Source organism: Malania oleifera, chromosome 11, assembly GCF_029873635.1.
Source record: "Malania oleifera isolate guangnan ecotype guangnan chromosome 11, ASM2987363v1, whole genome shotgun sequence".
NCBI classification, from domain to species: domain Eukaryota; kingdom Viridiplantae; phylum Streptophyta; class Magnoliopsida; order Santalales; family Ximeniaceae; genus Malania; species Malania oleifera.
In genome coordinates, this window is record NC_080427.1 from 24,255,019 (window position 1) to 24,272,339 (window position 17,321).

Consider the following 17,321-nt stretch of genomic DNA (forward strand, 5'->3'; position numbering starts at 1 on the left):
CCCAAGAGCGTCGTGGTGACCTCAGATGGTCAATCCGGCAAGAAATGGAGCTAAGATCGAAGAGAGAAGTGGAGAGGGATGTTTAGAAGAGAGAGAGAGAGAGAGAGAGAGAGAGAGAGAGAGAGAGAGAGAGTTTTCTGCGCAAGTTTTTGTAGAAAATTTGGGTTTCCAACTATTTATAGATCCGGATTCATCGACGAGACACGTCATCTCGTCAATGAGTCCTTGAAGATGTTCATCAACAAACCTGAACCCTTCGTCGATGAATTTTAGATTGTCAAAACCCCCTCTCAGTCTCGTCAACGAGGCCTTCATATGTTCTCGTTGTCGAATTTCCTGTGTTCGTCGACGAGACCCTATTTAATTCTATGGGTTATTACACAAGACATGAGAGGTAGGATTGGTTTGGAGGCACGTAAAAGGAAATACGACGAACGTGGAGCCAATGATAAGGTCCACTTCAATAACTGTTGGGGAATTAGGCTTACTTCCTTATGGGAGACAGTTTACATTCAAAGGGGAGTAGTTGGAACTCACAAATGAAGGGGAGAATGTTGAGATTCCACTTGTGAGTTTGTCCCAAATTGGAAAATTTTAGTGGATGATGGGTGCTTATATACATGGTTGGGTCCACCCAATAGGCTTAAGCTTTTGGGTAGAGTTGGTGTTCACCCATGTGTATTGAGCCCACCCATAGGCTCCTCCGCTCCTGACACATCATTAAAGTAAAAAGATAAGGACTCAAAGCAGATCCTTGATGTACACCTATAGTGATTGGAAATTCTATAGCTTCTCCATCTATGGTCCTTACACTAGTCATTACTCCATCGTACATTTCCTTAATAACATCAGTATATCTACAACACACACCTTTTTTTTTTTTCTAAAACCTACCATAAAACTTCCCAAGGTATCCTATCATATGCTTTCTCAAGGTCAATAAATATCATATGCAAGTCTCTTCTTTTCCCTAAACTTTTCCATTAATCTTCTCAAAAGATATATAGCTTTTGTGGTAGATCTCTGAGGCATAAAACCAAATTGATTTTCTGATACCTTTGTTTCTAATCTCAATCTTGATTCAACTACCCTTTCACATAGTTTCATCGTATGACTCATAAGTTTAATTCCATGATAGTTATTACAATTTTGAATATCTTCTTTATTTTTGTATATTGGTATTAAAGTGTTCTTCCTCCATTCATCTTACATTTTCTGAGTTTTTATAACTACATTAAATAAATTAGTCAACCATATAATTCTGTTATCACCTAAGCATTTCCAAACTTCAATTCGAATGTTATCCGGTCCCACAACTTTCCAATTTTTCATCTTTTTTAGTGCAAGCTTAACTTCGTTAACTCTAATTTTGCGAATAAATCTCATATTTGTAGTCTTTTCCTCATTTGACAATTCTAAGTTTAAACCCCTCTATTTGGTTTTCATTAAACAATTTACTAAATTAACTTCACCTTCTTTCTTTAATGTCTTCGTCCTTGACCAACACCATCAAATTCACTGTGATCCATTAAATTTATGTCATACCAAGACCTCTTTCCTGCTGTAGTTTTGTTACTCTTACTTTTTCTCATCATGCCAATTGCTACACCTGCAGTGGTAATCCTTCTTTTTCCTATTTTCACTTACAGGAAGAAAAGGTATACGATATAACAACGCGGTTGATTTGGTCAAAATGAACACATGCCACACAACAATTAAGGCATTACAAAATGGCCACATTCAATTCACTCATGGACTTTTCCTTAGTCTTAACATCTTCGTATGATCACTACATGATTCCAAAAAAACAAAAAAATAAATTTAATTAATTAATTAATAATTAGTATTAATTAAATAATATAATAATATATTAATATAATATAATATAATAATGTATTATTATAATATATATATATATATATATATATATATATATATATATATATATAGGAATTGAAGCATTAGGAAGCTTGAAGCTTCCTGATGCTATCTGAGATACCCCTCTCCAAAATTTGTTGCACGCTCTCTCTCTCTCTCTCTCTCTCTTAGACGTCTCTCCGCCTCTCTCTCCTCAGCCTTTTTCTCTCTACTAAATTTTTTCGGCAATACGTGTGCTGATTGAAGATCAAAAAATATCCCTGGGTTCCATTTCTAGTCAACAATATTTTAACAATAAAGCTGCAATCATCCCAACTAACTAAAAACCAACTATTTTAGATAATAAATAAAGTTCAGCTAAATAAATTTAATATTAAATAAACTTAAACAAGCTTTAACTCCAACAAAGTCTAAAAAAATAGACTTTAATAATAAAAACACCTTAAAGAAATATTTAAATTCCAACAAAGACTTCAAATAAGAAAAAGACAAGCTCAAGACTTCAAATAAGAAAAAGACAAACTTAAGTTAACAATAAAATTAATTCAAGCAAAATTTAAATTCAACGTGCTATTAAAATAACTATTGAAATATAAGTAAATAAAATAAAAGAAAACAAAAGATGGGAGAGAGAGAGAGAGAGAGAGATGAGAGAAGAGAGTAAGGTCGTGAGATATGCTTGGGTTCTCCACCAAAGCTGCTGTGTAGCTATTTTTTTTTCCTTTTTCTTGTCTTTGCTCCCTACACGACTCCCGGCCTACAAAAGCTAACCCTACTCTCCTCAAAAGCTAAAAAGAAAACCTAGCTAATGAATGACTCTCCAAAAGCAACACAACAACCTCCTTTTAAAACGCTGCTTTAAAAAACAATTAAAACCCTTTTACCAAGAAACTCCCAGCGCATACACGGCGCTTCCTGCCTTCAAGCATGGACTGGCCCTTCAAGCTTCTACGTGCATGGCCTATGCACGTCGCATGGGCCTCTTCTCACTTTACTTTTGAAGCCTTTTTTTTTTTTTTTTTGTTTTCATGCAGCCTCACCAAATAATCCAGTGCATACCCGAGAAGCGCAGCTCGTCTCTCACTATGTTCACGGATCAGCTATGTGGTCACATCATGCAAGGTGAAGCCCAGCTTCTTCACGCATAAGCCTTCCAATTCTGTGTGGTTTGCATGGGCGGGTCACATCACTACATTGGCCCAACTTACACTTTAATTCAAAAGCATGCCCAGCTCTCCATGGTTTTGCATGCAGCAAAGTGGGGTTTATTAAAAGCCCAAAGCCCAACCCTTTAGTGTTAAAACCTAAAGGAAGTTATAAAAATAGAGGGGAGAAGGGAGGAGCTGTCACTTCTCAAAAGAAAGAAAGAAAAATGTGATTTTTCCCATGCCGCCCATATTTCATCAAGACTACGTAAAGAAATTGAAATTAAAATGTATTGCGATAATAAGTAGCACAAGTTCCACCAATAAGGACACTACACACTTATTCTTGACCATCTCATGGTTGGCCTGATACCTAGATTATTCAAACCATTTAATAACTTAGCAAGCTTGGTATGCTCATAAAAAATGGCTTGGAACAGGTTTGATTAAATTTAACAAGTGATGAAACAGTTTTCAAGCACAAGAATTTCCCTCCATTTGATCACATTCCCCAGCACTTTGAAAGGCGGTTGACTCATTTTAGATTTTAAACTAGGTGGAGATCTATCCTGCTTTTAGTGGTCTGGTTAAAGAGTAGTTAGGTGATTGTGTAATAGAAGGGGGGAGTGCTTTGTTTTATGAGGTGGTTGGCATTTGTGAAAGGGGAAAAAGTATGAAATGTGGAGGCCTTTGGTGATGTGTAAATGGGAGAAAAAGATTTTATAGGAAATAGGTGTTACGAATACTTTTGAATAAGAAGGTTCTCTTTCAGAGCATTGGTGCCCCATTTTTGTAGATAAAGCAGCTTAGTTAGCAAGGACTTTTGAGAAATTGAGGTTGGAGCATCATTCAAATCCAAAAAGATAAAGCACTAGTTGGATGGATTTCTATTAGCTTTTTGTCAAGGACTGTTGGGAAATTTGGAAGAAAGACCTGTAAAAGTGCTCAATAAGTTTTTTGACAATGATGCGGTGAGAATGAGTACTAATTCAACTTTATTACCCTTGTACCTAAGAAGGATCTATCTAGTAGGGTTAGGGATTTTAGGTTCATTAGTTTGGTAAGAAGCGTGTATGAACAATAAAATTTTGATCAAAGTTCTTCCTAAGATATTAGCTAGTTTAATTATGAGCAAGATTTCCCAAAATCAGGGTGCTTTGTTGGTAATTGTCAAATCATACATGTGGTTTTGGTGGCAAATTAGGTTGTGGAACAGGTTGTTAGGAGGAGGAAAGACATTGTTTTGAATTAGATTTCAAAAAATTTTACGACCATGTTGGAGCTTTATGGAAAAGGTCTTGGAGAGGAATGACTATGGTAGCAATTATAAACTTTGGTGTTCCCTTAGGTCATAATCCTACTGCATTTTCTTCTTGGACCCAACTTATGCAAGAATTTCTAGGTGGTTAGATAGGTGGAAGGGTGTTTTTTACATTATGAGGTCATGTTAATTGTATTCAAGCTTGGCCGTTTTCTATTCCATTGCATTATTTGTCATTATTTAGGATCCCTGCATGGTGGTGCGTAAAGCTCAGAAGTTGATGATGGATTTTTTAAAGTCAAGTGAGGGAGAAAGTGGGGAAATCATCTTTTAGGTTGGGAGACAGTGAGTAGATGATGTAGACCTAAAAGGGAGGGAGATTTCAATGTCCAAAAGCATTCCTTGGTGGGGAAGTGCTTACAACGTTTTTGTTTTGAACCTGACTCTCTTTGGCATAAGTAAATTCAAAGTAAACCTGAGCTCCATCCAAATTCCAAAAAAGTCAAAGAAGAATTTGCAAATTTAAGAACCACTCAAACTTGGAAGTTCAAAATGGTTTTGAAAATCTTGAAGGCGTCAACCAATAACTTTTATGTAGACTTGCAAACAAATTTGCATCTCTATATATTGATTGTATTCAAATCAAATTAAGGCCATGCAAAGTCTGATTCACAGCTAGAGACAAGAATTTGACACTGGATAACCTGCAAAGAAGGGGAATAGCTTTGGTGAATAAATGTTTTCTGCTTAAAAGTAAAGTAGAGACTTTGCACCACCTCCTTGTAGAGTGTAGTAGGACAAGGAGTCCATGGAATTGTGCTCAAAATAGTGTGTGGATCAAATAGACAGGAACAGATTCTGTTGTGGGAGAGCTGTGCGTTTGGAGGTGTGCTCTGGCTGTCAGAGTAAGTAAATGCACTACTGAATTAATCCCCTTTACAATTTTTTTGCCTATGTGGAAGGAAAGAAATCAAAGGACGAAGGGAAAGATCTTTCAAGTGGCTTATAACAAATATTTTCTTATATTTTTGTGGAGGGGGTTAATGTCAGCATTTTGTCAATGATAAATCTACCATAATTTTATTGAAATTATTTCTTTGTAATCCCTCTTTGCCTTTGGGGGAATCCTTGGTGCCCATTAATATTAAATTTTCTCTGCTAAAAAAAAATCATAAGAAAAACATGTAGCAAAATCATTCACAAACACACAGAGGCTGGAAGCTACCCACTACGACTTCAGGTACACCAATAATATCCATGCTCCACTGGTAGTGCTCACGACTCCTTCCCGTCATCATTGTCCCATAACGCGAACACTGACCAACAGCAAACCATTTCAATGGCAGGGATAGAGATTTTCTGAAGAGAAAAAAACATAGAGATCAGATTCTGGCATCTGTACGTGGATACAAAAATCATAAATGAATAAATAAATGAATAAAAATCTTTTAACATTACAATTTTAATCAGAAAAGCAAAGAAAACAAAGAACAAAGAATAAATCTATAGAAGAAGCTATCATAAACTATTAAAAAGGTGGAAGGGGCTAAATCCCAAAGGATCAGAATTTCAGTACCCTTTTTGTATAACAAGCCTTGCCAAATAAGGAGTGAGTTCAAGCCTCAATGCAACATAACGATTTCCACGATCCTCAAAGGAGTATAGCTGCATTGAAAAAGTAAATTTTTTTTTAATATTTGACAACAAACAAATTCCAGGAGTTTGAAATTTTATTCGTAATGATCCATTTATAATTATTTTTTAATTAAAAATATCAGCAATTAGATTTTCCTATGTAAATTCCCACTATTTCAAGGAAATGCGACAATTTGGGAACTAAAGTCAAGATCAAATTAATACCAATGCAACATTTTAAGTGCAAAAAATCAAAACAAAAAAACAAAAAACAAAAAACAAAAAAATAAGTTTATTTTTTAAATTTTAGGATATTCTGTGAAAATATTTCTTTTGACACAACAAAGATGTGTAGATTGCTTTGTCCTTTTTGTGGATAATAAAAACTTGTCTAAAAGGAAAACTGAACTACCCAAACCGAAAAGCCAGTCCCAAAAATTAAATGACATTCCCCTAGAACCAAAAAATTCCCACTAGAAATGTAGCATGCATAGTCTACCCACAGGCCAATGTTGATGACAATAAAATGCTTAGGTAATGCCTCTTTTCCTACTTCCATGCATAATATCTTTCTTCTAATCTTTTTTATTTTTCTCTTTTTGACAAGTTTATGACATGTTCAAAGGAAATTTATTCTCCTCAATACCAACAATGGATGAGTTCATACTAGCAAAGTTTTGGGGTTTTGGAAGAAGTAAGAAAAAGAGAATTCTCTAGAGTTGTGCTTCCCAAGCTATTTTAGGGACATTGCAGATGGAAAAGAATGTGAGGATTTTCAAGGATGAGCAATTGTCATCATACTTGTTATGGTATAGGGTGGTTATCCTTGCTTCCATTGGGATGATTGCTTCAGGGAAGTTTTACAAAATTTCTGTTAGACTTGCGAAGGGATTGGAAAGCTGCTCATTTGCCATTCTTTTGTATAAGTTTTTCAATAGGAAGACATCTTGCTCTCATTTTTTTTTGTAGTTTTTTCCCTATCTTACTTTAATGAATTTCTTTTCTATCCACCCAAAAAAAAAAATCTAATCAGTATCTAAGAATTCACCATAACTTTGTTTTTCTCTTTTTTCTTTCTTTTTGACTCTTAACTTGCAGTAAAGTTGTAAGAATCACCATATCATAAATGCTTTTATAAACACTTATTTTCAAAGTTTTTTGGGTACCATTTTGCTCACAATAACTTGCGCTACTATTGTTCATGGTTCCAAACAAGCTCCTATAGAAATCCAGTAAGCAATTTGACAATACTTTTGCACTGCAATCATACTAACAAACCCACTTTTTTCATTTGAGAACTGTTTAAGACATGCCTGGCTGTAATCGACACAACTCACTTTCGTGATTGTCCTAAATCACTAGCTGGTTAAAAATCAATAACTTGTGTGGACTCCCAACCCATCAACATCAAAACAGCTTAGTTAAATCCCCCAAAACAAAAAGAAAAAAAAAGTAAAAAAAAAAAAAAAAGAAATTAAGCATTAACCTGGACTCAAATCTCCTCCCCGACATTTCTTATAAACAGCTCCTCCGACTCAAGCGCCGAAAAATCAACCTCCTCAAACCCAAACAACTTCAAAACCCACATATCAGACAATCAATTAAAATGAGAGAAAGTAGTTCTTAATATATCAAAAATGAAAACACACAAAGGGGTGAATGAACCAAATAACCCAACCTCTCTAAAGTAATTGAAAAGCCAATTGCGAAGTCACATTTCCTCGCGGGGGGGGGGGGGGGGAATCTCTGGTCCCATTGGGCGAATTCATGTCAATCTTTTGCATAGAATCAAAGGCTAGCAACGGCGAAGACAGGGCACCAGAGCGGCCGGAGCCTCTATTGCCATCTGCATTTGAGGTCGTGGTGGGTGTTGGAGACGGCAACAACGAAGTTGCAGAAGAGTGGTGTCTGGAGTTTGTGGAAGGAGAGTGGTTGAGATGGCAATATCTGCGGGAAAAGAGAGGTGGTAAAGGTGAAAGGTAGAGATGAGAGAAAGAGAAGTGGGGGCGACAGTGGTGGAGAGAAAGTGGGGGGTGGGAGCGAAGAATGGCGGCGAGGGAGGGCTTGAGGTGAGGGTGAAGGTTAAGGAGAGAAGCGCCTGCAGCCATGGCTATAGCACTGGCATGTGGCGTAGTGGATTGGTGTAGCTAATGGCTAGACGGTCTCTCTATTGTTTTCTCCAAAATGACGTCATTTAATCCCTACGTGAAGGTGTTGTTCTCTCTCTTCAGAAAAAAATTGAACAAAGAAAATGGAAGAAACTTAGTAATGCGCAATTTTAAAAGCATAGCTTTCAAACTCTAAATTTAAATTTAAGTAAATTTAGGTAGCGTTTCAAAACATGAATTTTAGACCTAAACAAATTTTAATTTTGTACTACATTTTATCCAAATCCAATACCACTTCAAATTCAAGACCTCACCAAACATAGGATTAGATAAATTTCAATATAATTATATAATATATTTTATTCAAATTTGGTACCAATTCAAAATTAAAATCTCTCCAAACATAAAATAATAAAATTCAACTTGGAGAGAGAGATAGAGAAGTCAATTTCTCTGATATTGGTAAAAAAGTCAAAGAGTTTCATAAATGGGGAATAGGGCGCAACCCATGCACACAAAGTATAACAAATTTCACATCGACTCGGACCAGCATGTTTACTTGAGCAAAACAGTTTTATTTTTCAAAATGACCAACGCAATTGAGGAACAAAACGCAAATAATCATTGGTGTAGACAACCCATTTTTACCCAGGCCCAATGTTATTATTATATTTACTATTATTACCATTATTATTAATATTATTATTATTTTATATACTATTATTGTTACTTTGTTATTATTATTTTTACTATAATTACTATTATTATTAATATTTTTATTATTTCTAAATATTATTATTACTTTATTATCATTATTATTTTTACTATTATTACTATTATTAGTAGTAGTAGCATTATTATTATATTTCCTATTATTATTATTATTATTATTATTATTATTATTATTATTATTATCATTTTGCTATTATTATTTTTATTATTTTTATTTTTATTATTATCTTTAAATATTATTATTATCACTTTATTATCTTACTATTGTTATTATTATTATATTACTATTATTATTTTTATTTTCATTGTTTTTGTTATTTTTTAAATATCATTATTATTATTATTATTTTTTTTATTGGTATTTTTATTATCTTTATTATTACCTTATTTTATTTTTATTTTTATTTATTATTGTTATTATTTTTCAATATTTTTACTATTATTATTATTTCCACTTTATTATTATTATTATTATTATTATTTTATTTTATTTTATTTTATTTTATTTTTTAGCCTAGGGTTTTGGGGTTGGAGCCTATTTAAAGGCTCCTTCCCACAGCAAAAGTGGGGGGCTGCACACAGCCGGCAGCGCACAGCGCACAGAGACACAGAAAACACAAAAAAAAAGCCATCTTCTTCCCGAGCCCTGCACCACCGACTCGTGGCCTGGCCTCCTTGTTCCAGCCACACCCCCCGCGGCCACAGCCACCGGCAACTGTGGATCTCCTCAAACCAGCACCGCCCAGCCAAACCCAACCTCCATCTCCACACCAGTCGAACCTCCCAAGCTCTCCTGCAGCCGCAACCACTGCCGAGGCAAGCCACCATCGACACCACGCCTGAGCTCTCGACCAACCTCCACCGCCATCAAAGATCATCCAGCTACCACCCCTGCAACAACTACCACCACCTTCTTCGCAGCTCCGGCGACAGAAGCACCCAGCCACCACTCGTCACAATCCGGCGACCCTCTGCACCAACGCCAACTCGGGTCGGCTCCCCCACGGCCACAGCCGCCGGCAACCCACCTTCGTCTCCGATCCAGAACAGCGTTATCGTCGCCATCGCCATCTTCCCCTGCTCACAGCAACCATCGTCGTCCCCGGGCGTCTGCTCCACCAGCAGATCCTCAGCACCGACCCCCTCTGTAAGTATCCTTGCAGGCAGACCACAAACACACCTAAAGTCCCCCTGCGGCACACCCGATTTTCTCCGGCAATGCAGCAGCGGCCACCACGGACTCCTGCAGCCCCCACGACCTCCTCCTCAGTCCCTGGCTATGTAAATTACAAAAGGTGGTATCTTTAGGTATTTTTTATGTAGATATATATATATATATATATATATATATATATATATATATATATGGTGTTGTTTTGTTATATAAGTATCAAGTTTATATTTTTTTTTATTATCACGTTCACTTTTATTATTTATTATATTTCTTACCTTTGGTATATTAGTTAATTTATTATTTATATTTATGTCCATTATTTATGTTTAGCATTTAGATTATTTCATGATTAATATTGTTTGGGTATTTTTAGTTTAGATTATTTTTCACATTAATAGGTGTTTTTGTTTATCCCATATCTATAGTTATTAGGGTTCCAGTTACTTCACATTAATATTGTATATTTTGGATAATCATTATGGTTTTATTAGTATAGTATATTTTGGATTATTAGTATTGTTGCGTTAATATTGTATACCTTGGGTTTTACCATATTGCCATGTTGAGTGCGTATATATCTTAGGGTTATTGTTTATGGTATTTTTAGGGTTTCCATTATTGCATGCTGCTATTTACGTATTGTGGTTTATTTATTTATTATTATTGTTATGTTTGTATTTGGTATTTCTTATTATTATTTTAGTATATATGGTATGATTTATTATGCTGTTTTTTTTTTTTTTGTATTTTATTATATTTATATTCAAATATTATTGCATTTTTAGTATTTTAGTATTATGGTATTATATTATAGCATTATCATTATTGTATTTTTAGTGTTTTAGTATATAGGGTATCGTTTATTATGGTATTTTTAGCATTTTTAGGATCTTAGCATATATGGTGTTTGTAGTATTTTAATATATTAGTGATAGTATTATAATATTTTTATTATGTTTATATGTGTTGATATTTATTATAGTATCTTTAGTATCTTAGTATATATGGTATTATGACATTTGATTACTTAATATATATAGTATTGTGGTATTTTATTACTTATTTTGGTATTTGTAATATTCTCACTATTATTATGTGTATTGTGATAGTGTAGTATTTTTGTTCATGTCATATATTTATATTCAGTATTTTAGTTTATTATCCTATTATCACACATCGAAACCTCCCAGAAATTTTGGAAATATCATAAAGTATTTATAAAATCCTATAAAATTTTGAAATAAATTTGGGAGTTATTTTCATAAAATATTTTCTTGATTTTTTTTTTCCTATGATTTTATTGCAGGGATATGAACCTTCGGGCATCACGTACCCTAAGCTCTGAGGGAATATATATGTATATATTTATTTATTTATTTATTTTTCATAAGTATTTATAAATTCACAAAACGGAGTAATTTAAAGACTTATTAGATTAATTTAGGGATAATTTCAAATTAATTAGGTACCGTTCGTAAGAACGGGCGCATAGGGGGTGCTCGTACCTTCTCCTCGCGTAACCGAACTCCCGAGCCTAACTCTGGTAATGTAGACCGATTCTACCCCTAACGGGGTAGTCATCACGTGTTCTAACCACACTAAAGGTTAGTGGCGACTCTGACATTCCATGTTTTTCTATGAAAATATTAAATTGATTTTAATTTCGCCGCCCGGGGCACACGCGCTCCCGGGACGTCGCGACAATTGGTTAGAGTAAAAATATAATTTAATGAATAAATAAATAAATAAGAGGCCAATGCATCGCAAATTGGACGACTTCATGCAATAAGGAAAATATAAATTACATATAAAGTTTGATGCCACACCTATCAAATAAATCAGAGAGCAAACAAACAAATATGAACATATGTATATATATGCACGTGCGTGCACACACAACAACACTCATACATATTTGCATGTGTATGTGTATGCCTTAAAATTTTGGGGAATTGCTACAGCCAATGCACTATGTCTAAACCTAACAAACATTATTCATGACAGCATTCTCCGGGATACGAGTTATGACATCCTCTAAGTAATTGAAGTGAAATGCATCTATGTCTAAACCTAACAAACATTGTTCAGAACAGTTTCACGATTTTAAATGCCTCCGAGGAGACGAGCCTCACTTTGGACAATCACGTAAAAGAAGAAGCAAAACTATCCTAATATTTTCGATGTGGGAGGTCTCGCAACCCTACTGCGATCGCCTCTAGTTAAGCATTAGACACCGAGAGAAAGCTCCCCAATGAGATGTACAAGACAGAGTCTTTATATGTACTTTATAAAACTAGATATATGTAATTAAAACGTGAATGTATAAAATTAATTATTAAAATAATGATGGGCATGGGAAGCTTTAAAAAACTCCTACCCTTTCTTTAAAATCACAGGAAAGCGAAAAGCGAGAAAATATTTAAAAAAAAAAAAAACTCCCAGAGCTTTTTGAAATTTTATAAGATTTTTCTAAGGATGAAATGCTACTTAGGAATTTTGAGAGGGTTTTGAATTCATTCGAGACAAAATACCTCTAATACCATGATAATATTAAATTCAACTAAGTCAGCATTTGTCCATATTCATATTTTATCTATGGAGAAGAAAACATAACACATTTAAATTTTATATAAAATACCAGAGTACTAAAGATCTCCAAAATATACACATAATCCCAAAAGTTACATCAATTGATATCTGAAGGTTTACACATCCCTATCTTTAATCCTTCGAAATAAACAAACATACCCTGCACCAAGGCGACGTACCCTCTATCTCGGAGCTCACTCCATCTGACGCCCCAGATTTCCTGAAATGTTGAAGATCTATAGGGGTGACACACCTCTCAGTATGACATGATAGGTTACTATCAGTATGTGTCAACATGAGTTATAATTCAATAACCATATTTATCTAATCAATAAATCAACTAAAAAGATGTTTAAACTGTACTCATATATATAAATTTAATAAAACAATTTTTTTCTCAAAACATGTATAAACTCGGTGAGATGACTCCATGTAAACAAAGAACACATACTTCATTAAGAACCTACCCCATAGTGTACCACTAGCTAACATCATGCTTCTCCCCATGATAGGGTTGTGTGGCCCGAAGATTGGACTTAACTGACACTGGCCACTACTAGGTTAAGTCAAATTTCCATGTTTGTAGTACGATTTGCCTACCGCAATTGGTCTAGACCCAAGGTGGTCAACAACTCTACGCAGGCCCAATCAACTGTCAACACATACACTACCATCCCAGGTTAGTGTTGTTGCACTCACTTCTTTAATATTGTAGCTACAGTACTGTGCACTTCACATCAATCATCTACCAGGGTTCTTAATTTATATATATATTGTCATTTACACAGTGTTATATAATATCAATATAACGAACTCCTCATTTCCTGCCCACATTATATTGGTATATATATAATGATGAATATAACGAACTCCTTATTTCCTGCCAACGTTATATTGTGGTTTCCATAAAAATCATAAATATACACTATAACGAGCTCCTCATTTCCTGCCAATGCTATATTGTAGTTTTCACAAACACCGTATCAAAATCCCAATTTTCATAAATCAATAGGTAGCTAGCTAAATCACATCTCATATTAAAATCATCATTTCCAATTCCAGTATAATTCAACAAGAAGTCAAACCCATCTCAGTATTAAAACCATCATTCTCAAGTTCAGTATAATTCAATGATCATTTAAAACACATTTCAGTATAAATAAATCACGTATCATAACTGGTAAAGAAGTCATGTTTGTTCAATTCCTAAAACATCCTCATGCCACACAAATTTGTCAAGTAAATTAAAATATTATATCCACCTAGAAAAATATGAATTTTTGCTAAAAGTATCATTTCCTGCATACTTAAATATTTAGAAAAGCATATATATATAATTCAAGAAAATCCCTGACATAACCTATCCCCTTACTCGTTTACTATGAGCATGCCCGTGAGTACTCTAAACTAACGCCTGTGGCGTTCCCACAAATCCTTGCATGCACATGCCTAAGTTCAATCAGCTCAACCCCAAAATCATAGTTATTTAGCATTCCTAAGCTCGCACACTCCATTGACCAGTTAAATCTCATAAAATTGACTTAATTAACACCATTACCTCTGCTTTGGAGTGGTGCCCCAGAACCCCAAATCACAAATCCGCTACAATTAATTTGGAGAGAATTGCCCAGAGACCTCGTGGTGACATTAGATTGTCGAATCGGGCTGAAATCGAGAAAGAAATTGAAGAGAGATGGAGGAGGGGCCAAACCCTAGAGAGAGAAAGTGAGGGGAGAGAGGTTTTTCCGCAAACAAATGACTTTGAGCCCTTTTATAGGCTACTGATTCACGTGTACTCATCGACTAGAACAGTGGATTCGTCGACGAGTCTAAGAAGAATACTCATCGACGAGAACAATGGATTCGTCGACGAGCACAAGAAACTCGTTGACAAGTCCCTGCTGTGTTGCCTCTTCAAATTTCCTTCCTTCCTCTTTTCTTTCTTTTTCTTTTCTTTTTCCCTTTTCCTTTATTATTTTCATTATTATTACTTTTTCCGGGTCTCTACATCCTCCCGTGTAGAAATCCAAACCCAAAAAATAAAAGAAAATAAATATAAAAGGGACAAATAAAGGAAAATCTGGGTTGACAAACTCTTAGGTTCTCAAAAGATGACCTTAGATAAAGAAGGTATAGGTTACAATGGAATTGAAAATAGGAGAAGAAAGAACCTATACATGGGGTATTTTGTTAAAGCATCAAAATTCTATGCTAGCACCTCCACCGGTCCGTATGCTCACACCACCTGCATATTATGTAAAAATAAGGGACACATTAAATTTGATTTTCCATTTAAAAGGAAAGGTGTTAAAATCAAACAAGTGTGGAAAATAAAAGAAAATAGTGACTTCACACATAAATAAAATAGAAGATGGAATCGTTGGCCAAAATCGTAGGATGTCCATTTTACAAGGCTTAACTTAATGAGACATATAGAAAATATAAAATCTAAGCTTATCATATAGTGATATTATGTACTACATGCCTACTTGACCACGTGTGATGTGGTGATATGATATATGTTACACACGCATAAATTAGTCTAACTTGATGTTGAAAAGCTTGGTTCACAATGTTACAGAATTGGGAATGAGAATATTGAACTTAAGCATAAATTGTTGATATAAGGAAAATTCTTGAAGCATTATATATTAAGGGAAATAAGTTTGAGAGGTTCAAATCAAAGAAAGAAAGAAAATTCAGAAGTTGAAGCACTTCGGTTGACTGAGTTGACATCCTCAGGCACCTACATATACCTCAGGTTCCTAAGCCTCAAACCTCAGGCGACCGAACAGCTACTGCCTGTTGAAATTTCACCTACGAAATTCTTCAGGCGCCTACACTTATTCTCAGGTGCCTAAAGTCGCGGATTTCTTTTATTTAAAATACGCGAAACCCTATTTCAGTTATACTCTAGGCTCCTGAACTAAACCCTCCACTCACCCGAAGTGCCAAACATCTTACCCCCTTTCAATCTTCACTGATAAAATCTTATTTCAAGACTCCAAGTTCGATTACGCGTGTTCTAGGGTTTGAAAGGAACAATCTGCTGCTCAAGGAAATCTCACAATGCCTCGAACTAAGCAAACAGCAAGTCGTGGTGCATCCTCTGGTAAAGATGACCTAAGTATTGAACAATGGTTGGTATCTCCTCAATCTAAACATCGGTATAGGACCAGACTCCTTACCGTTGAACCAATCTTTGGTAAGATTCTTGACCTCCAGTTCTTTAAATCTGAATTTCCTGAGATTTTACCCTTGTTTCAAAACATTGGCTGGAAAAACTTCATTGAGTATCAAGCAAAGGGGACCTTTCCTAACTTAATAAAAATGTTCTATGCAAGCATGACTCTTGAAGAAAATTCTTTATCAACGAAGGTGAAGGGTAAGAAGATAGTGCTTTCTCCTGAATCTTTAGCATCCATTTTGAATGTCTCCCCCGGCAATTTTGAATGTCCAACATTAGGTCAATCATGGATGCTTCAACAAAATTTTACACCTGAGGAGTTTTTGCCTTTGGTCATGGAAAATGAACTAACCTACTTTGGGCATTCACCATTGTATAAGCAACTAAACCTCAAAGCACAAATTCTCCAAAAAATTATCACCAACAACATTCTACCACAAGCTGGATCCTACAACCATCTTTCGTATGCCGATTGCTTTGTTATGTGGTGTCTATTAAAAGGAAATAAACTTGATTTAGCCAGCCTTATCATAAAATGGATGTGGGCAAAGCTTGATGCATCCTGAATTACCCTTCCCTACAGTGGAGTTCTCAATCTTATTTTTTCAAAATTAAGTGTTGCCTCACCGACAGACCCGTTCATCAAGAGGACTAGATATGAACTCTTCACCTCAACTACTCTCAAACAGATGGGATATGAAAAACGGAATCAGGAGTGGTTCTTGAAAAGGGGAAGACAACGAAGAGCAGCTACTGCACCTCCTATTTCACCTTGGACTCAACCATAAGAATCTGTAACTGAACCTCCTTCGTGGTTCATGCCATTCTATAATGAATTCACATCTTTTAGCCAGGATATGCGTGATGGCCTTAAATCTATAGAGCAGCGCCTTACACATATTGAGCAGGCACGCGCTAGTTCTTCACATGGTGATCCCATAGACACTAGCTCCATATCCCGCAGCGATGATTTAGCTGAGGAATCTAAAGAAGAAGAAGAAGAAGAAGAAGAAGGAGAAGAAGAAGAAGAAAAAGAGAAAGCTGGTAATGACGAGGAAGAGGACAATGAAGAAGAGGAAGAGGATGAAGAAGAAGAAGAAGACGAAGAAGGAGAAGGCTCTCACCAATCCAAAGGAAAAGGAATTGCTGAAGACAGTGACACTGACTAGGATGCATAGATGTTAGATGATTTTTTTTGTGCTACTTAGTATGCTACACATGCTTCAAATTGTGACTATCAATTTTTTGTTTATGTAAAAGGAAAAGTATGTGTGAGCCGCGACTATGAGTCTTTCTAGGTATTTGGTTCTAGCTTTGAAATTTTGAAGGTTTTGTTATCTGGTTGGTGTATTGCAAGTTCTATTGTTAATTATATATTTTGCAAAACTTTGAAACTTCTGAACTTTATAAGAAACTTTTGAAGTATACTAATTATGAGGGAAGCATTAAATATTTATTCCTTGGTTTTCCAAATGCACATATTTCCTTGCTCTTTGAATTCAAATTATACACCTTTTTGTTGATGTCAAAAGGGGGAGAAAATCTGGAAAAGAAAAAATAATAAAATGGAAGCAAAGAGTCTTGGTAAAACTAAGAGTCTTGGTAAAACTAA

The 17,321-nt window shown here is 35.1% G+C and overlaps 1 pseudogene; it reads right to left on the bottom strand.

Annotated features, from left to right (window-relative positions):
* Positions 1-5,477: 5,477 nt before the first annotated feature.
* The window catches only part of LOC131167429 (histidine--tRNA ligase, chloroplastic/mitochondrial-like), a 44,197-nt pseudogene continuing 32,353 nt past the window's right edge, over positions 5,478-17,321 (bottom strand).